General features: G+C 36.5%; 1 pseudogene; it reads left to right on the top strand.

The window, feature by feature from the left end:
• Nucleotides 1-1,758: 1,758 nt before the first annotated feature.
• LOC123226257 lies at nucleotides 1,759-10,748 on the top strand (annotated as a pseudogene).
• Nucleotides 10,749-11,130: the final 382 nt, after the last annotated feature.

Below are 11,130 nucleotides of genomic sequence, written 5' to 3'. Positions count from 1 at the left end.
ATTTTAAGATCTTGGAATCTAGCCGGCAATAATCCTTTAGGTACCTCAAATACCTTAGCAAATTTATCTAACAAATCATTCATCTGTTGCCATTGCTTTCGTACCTTCGTATCTAAGACTTGTAATTCATATAATTGTACTAATGCTTCAATTACCTCAGGCCAAAGTAATTGAATGGAAGCTAATTGTCGTTGTTTGCCGAGAAGCCTGCCCAATTACTCTTCTTGAATCACACTTACCCTCTTTGTTCTTTCACCTTGTAGGAAGTATGGCTGCCCATGTATGAAAACTTCATTGTCAAGTCTTCAAAGTTCCAAGTAATATCCCCCAAACTAGCCAGCCATTGAGCACCTAGGATTAAGTCATAGTTGTCCAAAGGTAACGTGTATGCATCCATCGAAAGAAGTTGGCCTTGCACTCAAATTTCCAAGGCTTGACAAATACCTTGACAATGTAATTCCTCTCCATTAGCTACCGTAACTCTAACTCCAGTCACCTTTTTAACTTGGCAACCTAGCTTGTAAGTAGGTGCTCACTCAGGAAGTTATGGGTGTTTCCCGAATAAACCAAAATATATAGCTTCTTCTACCCATGCATACTCTCAAGTCTCATAGTCTTAGCACCTAGTGATCCTTGCAAGGTTTAGAGAGAAAGCTGCATTAACCTATGTTCTTCTAGTATTGAATTTGATTCTATTACTTCACCATACGCTTCTACACCTTCATTCCCATCTGTCTCTACATGTAATTGAATGAAATAGGCCTGCTTCCTCCTACACCTATGGCCTGGTGTGAACCTTTCATCACACCAAAAACAAAGACCCTTGGCCTTCTTCTCATCAAAAGCTTTGCTAGTTACTGTTTTAGAGGGTAATGTTGATGGTAACTTAGGAATGCTAGGGGTAGGTAATAAGCCTGAATAGTTATTAAGCTTTAGTGGTGTATTACCCGTCATCGACGTAGCCATTGTAGGTTTTGGATTCCATGGAACTTGTGGAGTTCTTACGGGTGGTTTTGGCTGTTCTTTGATGGCTGCTACTGTAATCTCCTGTAGCTTAGCTAATGCATATGCTTCCAATAACATCTTAGGTCGAAACATTCTTATAGACATCTGTAAGGAGTTCACTAACCCCGATAGGAAAAAACTTAGGCCTTGGTCTTCCCTAATACCCGCCCTCAGATATAATTCTTTAAACGCATCCATGTACTGCTGATGGGAACCTGTCTACTTCAAATTCTGTGAATCTGCAAGGGGGTCATCATAGCCGTAACTACCAAATCGTGCCCTCATAGCCATAGCATACTCTTCCCATGTTAGTCATGTACCAGTCCTAGATTTTGTGAAACTTTGATGCCATTGAATAGCTCTTCCTTCTAAATGAAGTGCTGCTATCTTGATGTGATCAATATCCGGCGTAGCATCCACCTCAAAGTAGTAATCTGCCTTAAAAATCCAATTATCAAAATCTTCGCTGTAAAATTGAGCAAAATCAAGGCGTGTCTGTCGCTCCCATTGTTGTCTCGCTCATAGGCAGATCATAAATTTCCTTCCTCTCGTCGATTTGCTGTTTGTGTCACCACCTATGCATGTTAAAGACTGAGACCACTAATTAACTTTTTGAGATCTTCCATCAATTGTTGCATTCGTTCTTGTGTCTCTTGAAGACGACTCTGCTGTCTATTTTCAGAATTGGTAACCACCTGTGAGATCATCTGTACAATCTCTCATCGTAATTCTTGATTTTGTGTTCCATCCGCCATGGCTAGGAACTGCTCTGATACCACTGATGCCGACGACTCTATGGTTTAAGCAGGTTCAGGAATTAAAAGAAGAATTAAGAGTGAAAGAGGGTTGAGAATTACAGAGAAAGAGCTGAAAATTGCAGAGAAGGAAGAAACAAAATCTTGATGAATAAATCGTCCAACAACTTTTCCCGCCTACACACCTTTATATTAATCACACATAGTGTTCCAATTATACAAAATGACATCACACTGTTTATACATGCATTACGTAATTCCAACGACGTCGTTCAGCTCTCATCTTCCACGCCAACTCTCCTTTCTCTTCCTGTTCAGTTTGCATCAAAGGGCCTTTCACTCTTTTTGTCAGTTAACTTTCCAAAGTTTATGGAATAAAGTGAAGTAAAAACCAGAGCTTTAGGATGAGCTTCGATTCCCCAATCTTACTTTGAAAAAAGTAAAGTGGGTGGTGGCGGTGGCAAGCAGTGAAAGCAGACATCTATCCAAGTCTAAAGTCAATCAAACAACAAATTGAAACAAAAACTTGATAACTATACTAAGCCAAAACACAAGATGATTAAAACGGGAACGTTAACTGTCTACCGTCAGATCACTTCATGGCTTCACTTCGTCCTCTCTTCTCCTTCAATCTCACTTACTCTCACCGACCCAAGAATCCAAAGTCTCTCTTCTTCAACTATCACACTAATCCTAAAACATCTTTATATTCTTTCTCTTATTCCAAGCACAAGAATGCCATCTCTTCAAAACCATTATTGCTCTCTACTACCAAACCAACATTCAATGTAAAATTTCTGTAGAACGCTCTTTTTCTTTCTTTTTTTTGTTTTTGTTTTTGTTTTTGTTTTTGTGAATGAGGTTTATTTATTTACTTATTTATCTATTTATTTGGTTTTTGGTTAAGTTGAAGCTCAGGGAGGGTATGCTACAGAAGGAGATGATGAGTCACCCATATCTGACGCTACATATAAAGAAGATTTTTCTTGGTCTTCTGTGATTTTGCCGTAAGTGTTTTTTCTTTATTTCTTCATTATGATGTTTGTTTCTTAGTTTTTTTTCTTCAGTTTATAAGTACTTCTTTATTCTAGTGGAGAATTTTGTTTAAGCAATTTTGTGACATAGCAACATGTTATGATTTTAGGAACAACAGTATTCTACTTAAATTTACAATTCTGCATGTGACTTTGCTGTTACTTGCTTTTAAAAATTGCTTTTGTAAGCAAAATAAATGGTTCCAAATTGCTAACCAACACCTTATTGATGATGGTAATGAAAAATTGAATACCAGTGAGGTTAGGTGAATAGTATGTGCTTTCAATTTCAGTGTGACTTTTGTTGAAGATTATCTGAACCTTTTGTTCAAAAATAAAAATATATAAATAAATTAAAAGAGGAGTTACGTGGAAACAGTTGGGAAAACTGCTAGTAGTTTATATGTGTCTAGATTAAGACATGTGGTTAAAAAAAACTCTCTGCTGGTTTGTAAGTTATCTAAAAAAACTATCTTGTAACTGACTTGTCTATATAAAGACAAGCATATAAGCATTAGCGTTGTATGAATAAGATCCTGAAAGATTATTTTTAAGTCTGAAAAATAATTGTTTCATTTCCTTCAAATCTAACAATTGGTATCAGAGCATTAAGTGTTCTTAGGGGATTTGTGTGTGAAAATTGCTTGAAAGAGTGTGAGTTACTTTGAGGGATAAACACTTGTGAGATATACAAAATTGAAGGTGAACAAAAATGGCCTTTTCATCAAATTCTTCCTTGCCTGCAGTACCAGTTTTTAATGGAGTTCACTACCACATATGGGTAGTGAAAATGAAGAGTTTTTTACAAGTAGCTGATTTATGGGACGTTGTCGAAACAAATGGAAATTTTCCAACCATGCCTGAGAATCCTACGGTGGCTCAAATGTAATTGTATAAGTCTGAAACCAAGAAAAAGAGCAGGGCTTTATCTTTCTTGCACTCCGCGATTGTTGACAACATTTTTGTCAAAATTGTGCACTGCACTACTGCCAAGCAAGTATAGGAGAAGTTGCAACAAGAATATCAAGGTTCGGAGAAGACTCGAACCATGAAGATCATCACTTTGAAAAGACAACTTGAGAATACTAGAATGAATGACACGGAGAGTGTTTCACAATACTCAGATAGGATTATGAAATTGGTGAATGAAATGAGAATTTTGGGAGAAGATCTCTCTGAGGAAAGAATTGTAGAGAAAGTTCTTGTGAGTTTGCCGGAGAAGTTTGAGTCAAAAATTTCTTCTTTAGAGGATTCAAGAGACATCACTTCAATATCTCTTGCTGATTTGATGAGTGCTCTTGAGGCGCAAGAGCAAAGAAGGAAGATGCGAAGTGAGAATAAAGTCGAGATGGCTTTTCAAACTAAGGCCACATTTAAGTCAAAATTTACGAAGGAAGGAAAGAAGCCTTATTTCAGTAAAGGAAAAAATAAAAAATTGGAGGGGTTTAAATGTTCAAATAACAAAGAAAGAAGTCAGATCTCTTGTAGTCATTGCAAGAGAAATAATCATAAAGGGGATGAGTGTTGGTTTAAGGGTAAAGTACCACCACCTTTGAGGTGTAGATTTTGTAACAAAAATGGACATATAGAGAAGTTTTGCTACCGAAAATAGGAGCAACAGAATCCAGAACCATTGGTTCAACAAAATCAATAATTGAATGTTGCAGAAGAAGAGGAAAATGAAGAATATTTGTTTATGATGATGGATGATCAAGAACAAAACCACTCTTGGATTATTGATAGTGGGTGTACTCAACACATGACAAGTAATGCAAAGTTGTTCACTCATATAGAAAAGTCAAACGGAGTGGTTTGAATGGGAAATGGAGAAAAAGTGCCAATCACAGGAAATGGCACTGTGGCCTTGCAAACAAATTCAAGTATCAAATTAATTTCTAATGTCCTTTTGGTACCTAGTTTAGAACAAAATTTGTTAAGTGTTGGCCAATTAATGCAAAAAGGTTTTGTTCTAGAATTTAAAAATGAAGTATGTAAAATTACAGACTCTAATGATCTAGAATTTAAATGTGTTCCTATGAAAAATAAAAGCTTTGTGGTGGATTGGAACACTATAGAACCTTATGCATTGAGTAGTAGACATGAAGATGAATCACTGCTTTGGCATAAAAGGTTAGGGCATTGTAATTTTAACTCTATTCAACTAGCACAGAAGAATAATTTTGTGAGTGATTTACCCATTATTGAATTTAGTGATAAGGTTTGTGAGAATTGTCAAATTGGGAAACAACATTGGCATCCATTTCCTAGCTCTTCAAATTGGAGAGCAAAAGAGAGATTGAAGTTAGTTTACTCGGATATTTGTGGACCCATAAAAACTCCCTCTCTAAATGAAAGTAAGTATTTCTTACTTTTCATTGATGATGCCACAAGGATGACGTGGATTTATTTTTTAAAGGCTAAATCAGAGGTGTTTGGTGTATTTAAGAAATTCAAAGCAATGGCTGAGACACAAAGTGGCATCCCTTTGAAGTGTTTAAGAACTGACAATGGCAAAGAGTATTCCTCTGTCAACTTTGATTATTTTTGTGCAGATTTTGGAGTTCAGCACCAATTTATAGTGATATATTCTCCTCAGCAAAATGACGTTGCCGAAAGGAAAAATCGAACCATCATGGAGATGACAAGATGTCTTTTGATAGAAAAAAAATTGCCCAAGTGTTTTTAGGCTGAAGCAGCAAATACGACGATATACTTGATTATTAGATTACCAACGAAGGCTGTACGAGACATGACTCCCATAGAAGCTTGGAGCAGATTGAAGCCAACCCTCAAGCATTTAAGAGTGTTTGGTTGCGTAGGCTATGTTCATACTCCTGATGTAAAAAGAGGTAAATTGGATGACAAAGCAGAAAAATGTGTATTGGTGGGCTATAGCAATCAAGCCAAGGGTTATAGAATGTACAATCCAATTATGAAGAAGTTTTTTGTGAGTAGAGATGTTATGTTTGATGAAGAAGCAACATGGAAATGGGTGGTAAAAGGAATTGATGGAGACAATTCTTTAGCTGTAGATATGACTAAAGATGTATTTGAAGATGATGTGAATAATGAGGAATATGCGAATGATGAGGAATAAATTGTAGTTAAAGGTACCAGGCCTCTTCATGAAATTTATCAAAGGTGTAACAATGTTATTATTGAACCATCTTCCTTTTTCGAAGCAAGTAAGCATGAAGGGTGGCAAAAGGCAATGCAAGAAGAGATTTCAATGATTGAGAAGAACAAAACTTGGGAGCTAGTAGATGTACTCGAAGGAAAGAAAATTATTGGAGTGAAATGGGTTTACAGAGTAAAAATGAATCCAAATGGTTTTGTCAAACAATTGAAAGCACGTTTAGTTGTGAAAGGGTATTCTCAGATGCCCGATATTGACTTTACTGACACTTTTGCTCTAGTTGCAAGATTGGATACAGTAAGACTTCTCATTGCACTTGCTACTCAAAGACAATGGGAAATTTCACATTTGGATGTCAAGTCAGCTTTTCTAAATGGTTGGCTTGAAGAAGAAATCTATGTAGCTCAACCTGAGGGGTTTGTAATTGAAGGAAAAGAAAGAAAAGTGTACAGGTTACTTAAAGCCCTTTATGGCCTCAAACAAGCCCCAAGAGCTTGGTATAGTCGGATTGATTCATGGCTTGAAATTCAAAGTTTCAGGAGGAGTCTTAATGATGCAACTTTATATGTAAGACAAACTGAAGGAAGAACGGTGATAATTTCTCTTTATGTGGATGATCTTTTAATTACAGGTAGTAATCCAAGAGATATTGAAGAATTTAAGATGAGTATTATGAAGGAATTTGAGATGACTAACTTGGGAAAAATGAAGTATTTTCTAGGCTTCAAAGTGAGTCAAGAAATGGATGGTATTTTCATATGCCAAAGTAAATATACTCAAGGGATTCTGAAGAAGTTTTTTATGGAAAATTGTAAGCCTACAACAACTCCTTTAGTATTGAATGCAAAGCTGAGGAAGAATGATGGAAACAAGAGGGCTGCTGAGACAAAGTTTAGAAGCTTGATGTATATAACGACAACAAGGCCAGATTTGATGTTCTCTACTAGTCTATTGTCTAGGTTTATGCAAGAACCTAGTGAGGAATATTTCTTAGCAGGAAAACGAGTTTTAAGGTATCTAAAAGGAACTAAGGGCCAAGGAATTGGTTCAAACGAGTTGAGGAGGAAAAGCTGAGAGGATATGTAGATAGTGATTGGGCTGGAAGTGTAGATGATATGAAGAGTACAACAGGTTATTGCTTTACACTTGGCTCGAGAATTTTCTGTTGGTGTTCGAGGAAACAAGAGATTGTGGCTCAAAGCACAACTGAAGCTGAATATGTTGCTGCTACAGCCGTAACGAATCAAGCAATATGGATCAGAAAATTGATGAAAGATCTAGGAGAAGAACAAGTTGAAGGGACTATGATCGAGTGCGACAACAAGTCAGCTATTTCTATTGTTGAAAATCCAGTCCAACATGGGAGGACTAAACACATAAATATCAAGTATCATGCCATTAGGGAAGCTGAAAAATCAAAAGAAATCAAAATGGTTTATTGCAATTCAGAATCCCAAGCTGCTGATATACTCACCAAAATATTGCCGAAGTCCATATTCGAGATGTTAAAGAAAATTCTTGGAGTTGTTTCCAAAAGGTTCAAGGAGGAGGGTTGAAGATTATCTGAACCTTTTGTTCAAAAATAAAAATATATAAATAAATTAAAAGAGGAGTTACGTGGAAACAGTTGGGAAAACTGCTAGTAGTTTATATGTGTCTAGATTAAGACATGTAGTTAAAAAAAACTCCCTGCTGGTTTGTAAGTTATCTAAAAAAACTATCTTGTAACTGACCTATCTATATAAAGACAAGCATATAAGCATTAGCGTTGTATGAATAAGATCCTGAAAGATTATTTTTAAGTCTGAAAATAATTTGTTTCATTTCCTTCAAATCTAACAACTTTCCAGTTGTTCTTATGATTTGCATTATACCACGTCAAATTAACTCAATTCATGCAACATTCAGGTTTCTGTTCCCAGCTTTGGGAGGCTTGTTATTTGGGTATGACATCGGTGCCATCTCTGGTGCTACCATCTCATTGCAGGTGCTGATATGTTCAAGTGGTTTTTTTTTAAATAATTGTAGAGGTTATTTCTACATTCGAAGATACTAGTCAGTTTACCCCAGAAGAATATTCACTAAAAAATGTAGTTCATTCTTATAATCATTGCGGTCGGCTGAGCTTAGTGGCACGACATGGTTCAACCTTTTGGCTGTTCAGCTTGGTCTTGTGATATGGTTCATGTGTCACACGTAAAATGAACTGATTTTTCATTTATGGAAACCTGCCGTCAGTTTCTACAGACAATCACCTGGATGTATCTATCCAGTTTTATGTCAAGTTCCCTCATATGTAGGTTAGTGGTTCCCTTTATGGAGCTCTTTTTGGGTCCATCCTTGTCTACCCAATTGCAGATTTCCTTGGTAATCTGTTACTTATCATCTTCCTCCTTAATATTTGGAGCCAATATGTAAATCATTCTCACCCTGTTGTTTAAATTGACTAATAAAGGAAGGAGACGTGAGCTTATCACCGCTGCTGTGCTATATGTAATTGGTGCTCTAATCACAGCCTATGCTCCAGGCCTTGGTGTTCTCCTAGCAGGACGGCTACTCTATGGTCTTGGCATTGGTTGGTTAGATTCTTGGTTTACTGTCAGCTGTCTTTGTACAGTCACCTAATTCTTCTGGATGTAACTTATCATATTTCAATCATCAACATGACTGTATCATTTGACAGGCTATGCATGGGGCTCCTCTGTACATTGCAGAAACTTGCCCATCTCAGATTCGTGGAACTCTAATATCTCTAAAGGAGCTCTTCATAGTTTTGGGAATTTTGGTAATTTTTTAAAATGATTTATACTTCCATATTATGCTTATATTTTTCTTGAAATGAGTTGAGTTTAAAGAAGGTCCTATTTTCAGTTAGGTTATTTTGTGGGAAGCTTCCAAATTAATGCAGTTGGGGGTTTGCGCTACATGTATGGGCTTAGTGCCCTTATTGCTTTGTAAATGGGACTTGGCATGTGGAGTCTTCCACCTTCTCCTCGCTGGTTGCTTCTCAGGGCATTTCAAGGAAAAGGATCCTTGCAAGAATGCAAAGAGAAGGCCATGGTTGCCCTAAGCAAACTAAGGGGCAGGCCTCCTTGTGATAAAATATCTGAAAAGCAAATAGAGGATACCCTTCTATCAGTTAAGTCTGCCTCCACTGATGAGAAATCTGAAGGAAGCTTGTTGGAGGTGTTTCAAGGGCCAAGTTTGAAAGCTTTCATAATTGGTGGAGGTTTGGTCCTTTTTCAACAGGTGCTTTTTCCTGTTTGCTGGTCTGTGCTGCTTTGTTTATGTTTTCCTTATTTGTATCTCCTAAAAAAAATATTATTGAGAGAATCTGGAGGAATTTGTTTTGCAAGCTGAACTATCGTTTTGTAACAGATAACAGGACAACCAAGTGTTTTGTATTATGCTGGTCCAATTCTTCAGGTACTTCGTACATAATGCTAATGTCCAGTGAAATGAATGATATTTATTTATTTATTCTGTACATAACCTTGTAATAAATTTTGCAATACCAATGCTCAAAAGTGCTGGATTCTCTGCGGTGCGGATGCTACTCGAGTTTCTGTTGTAATTGGTCTGCTCAAGGGACCCTTCAAAATTATATCAGAAAACCTTCTGATTTTGGATGAATGATGGTTATCTTTGCTATGTTATTTTTTTTTTGGGCACTTAAACTTCTTTTAGTGATGGATTGATCCTGATCCTTCTCCGGTTACTGATGACTTGGATAGCTGTCTTAAAAGTTGATGATCTTGGAAGAAGATCCTTACTGATTGGAGGTGTCAGTGGGATTGTATGCATCTTGTCTTCTCGATATTTGATTTTTCAGAGTTTGGAAGCCTTTAATTGGTGGAGAAAATAATGGACTGTTTTTCTTCTTTATTTGTGTGACTACACTACAGGTGCTTTCCTCAGTTCTGCTTTCGGGATATTACAAAGTTCTTGGAGGTCTCTCCCTTGTTGTTGTTGCTGCTCTGCTTCTCTATGTTGGTTGCTACCAGGCAAGAATTATGTCTTCTGGTTGCTGGTGTTAATTACTCAATTTTCTCCGTAATTAGTTACTTCTTTATGGTATAAACATATATTGACCTACAAAAAATATTATGCTAAGGAAAAGTGATTGGAAAAATGTAGATGAAAAAAGAATTGAAAAAGATTTTGTTTTCAATGTGAAGGTTGAATCTAACAGAGTGTTTGCTATTTAAAAATCATTTCAGATATCATTTGGGCCTGTCAGTTGGCTGATAGTGTCAGAGATTTTCCCACTTCGTACAAGAGAAAAAGGCATCAGTCTTGCAGTACTTACTAATTTTGGTTCAAATGCTATTGTTACCCTTGCATTCTCGCCATTGAAGGCATTTATCCAAACTCTATCAATCTATTTATCTCAAAAATTCTTTACTGATTGTCCTTGATTCCTATTTTTGGTAAACTGGTTTATTGATAATCAGCATTAACATTTGCTAATTCTGCGGGAGTTGCTGGGAGCAGGGAATCTTTTCCTTCTTTTTGGTGCTATTGCCTTGTTATCAGTTTCGTTCATAATTCTGATAGTCCCAGAGACCAAAGGTTTGAGCTTGGAAGCAATTGAATCCAAAATCTTGAAGTGAAACCTCATAAGGCACCAGTGTATACCAAAGATTATATGTTAACACTGTTGTAGAAATTCCAAATGGCTTCATGTTATGGTATTGATGCATCATGAGTATGAATAAATTATACTAATTGGGTCCATATGAATTATGTGTAAAAATGATTACTTGCTGAAATCATTGCACATTGTTGTATTAGTTGGCATCTAATATTTGGCTTGTCTGTAGGCATTCATATCAGAAAGAAAACCACATTGCTGTAGAGTAATGTATTCTTTTCATCGATTTATTACTGTGTCTGCTTAAAAGATATCTGCAGTATTTTGAACATCTATGATTCAGTAAACAGAAGTGCATGAACAAATTGGTAATGGAGGTTCAGTCCCAAGCTCAACCTCTTCGGGCAGTTGTTAGAAGGAATCTAGTGCAGGTTTGAGATTGTTGTAGCTTATAAATTAATCACAGTTTATGAGTGTTGAGTGATATGTGATTAAGTTTATAAGGTAAACCATGCAACTTGATGATCATCTCTGGGATTATTTTTAACTTTTCTTGGGTTATATTATTATAGCTACTTTTGTCATAGATATGGAGCCAGCCATTGT

Source organism: Mangifera indica, chromosome 9 (genome assembly GCF_011075055.1).
Source record: "Mangifera indica cultivar Alphonso chromosome 9, CATAS_Mindica_2.1, whole genome shotgun sequence".
Lineage (NCBI taxonomy): Eukaryota > Viridiplantae > Streptophyta > Magnoliopsida > Sapindales > Anacardiaceae > Mangifera > Mangifera indica.
The sequence above is the reverse complement of the archived record's forward strand: the minus strand, read 5'-3'. Positions and strand labels throughout refer to the sequence as shown.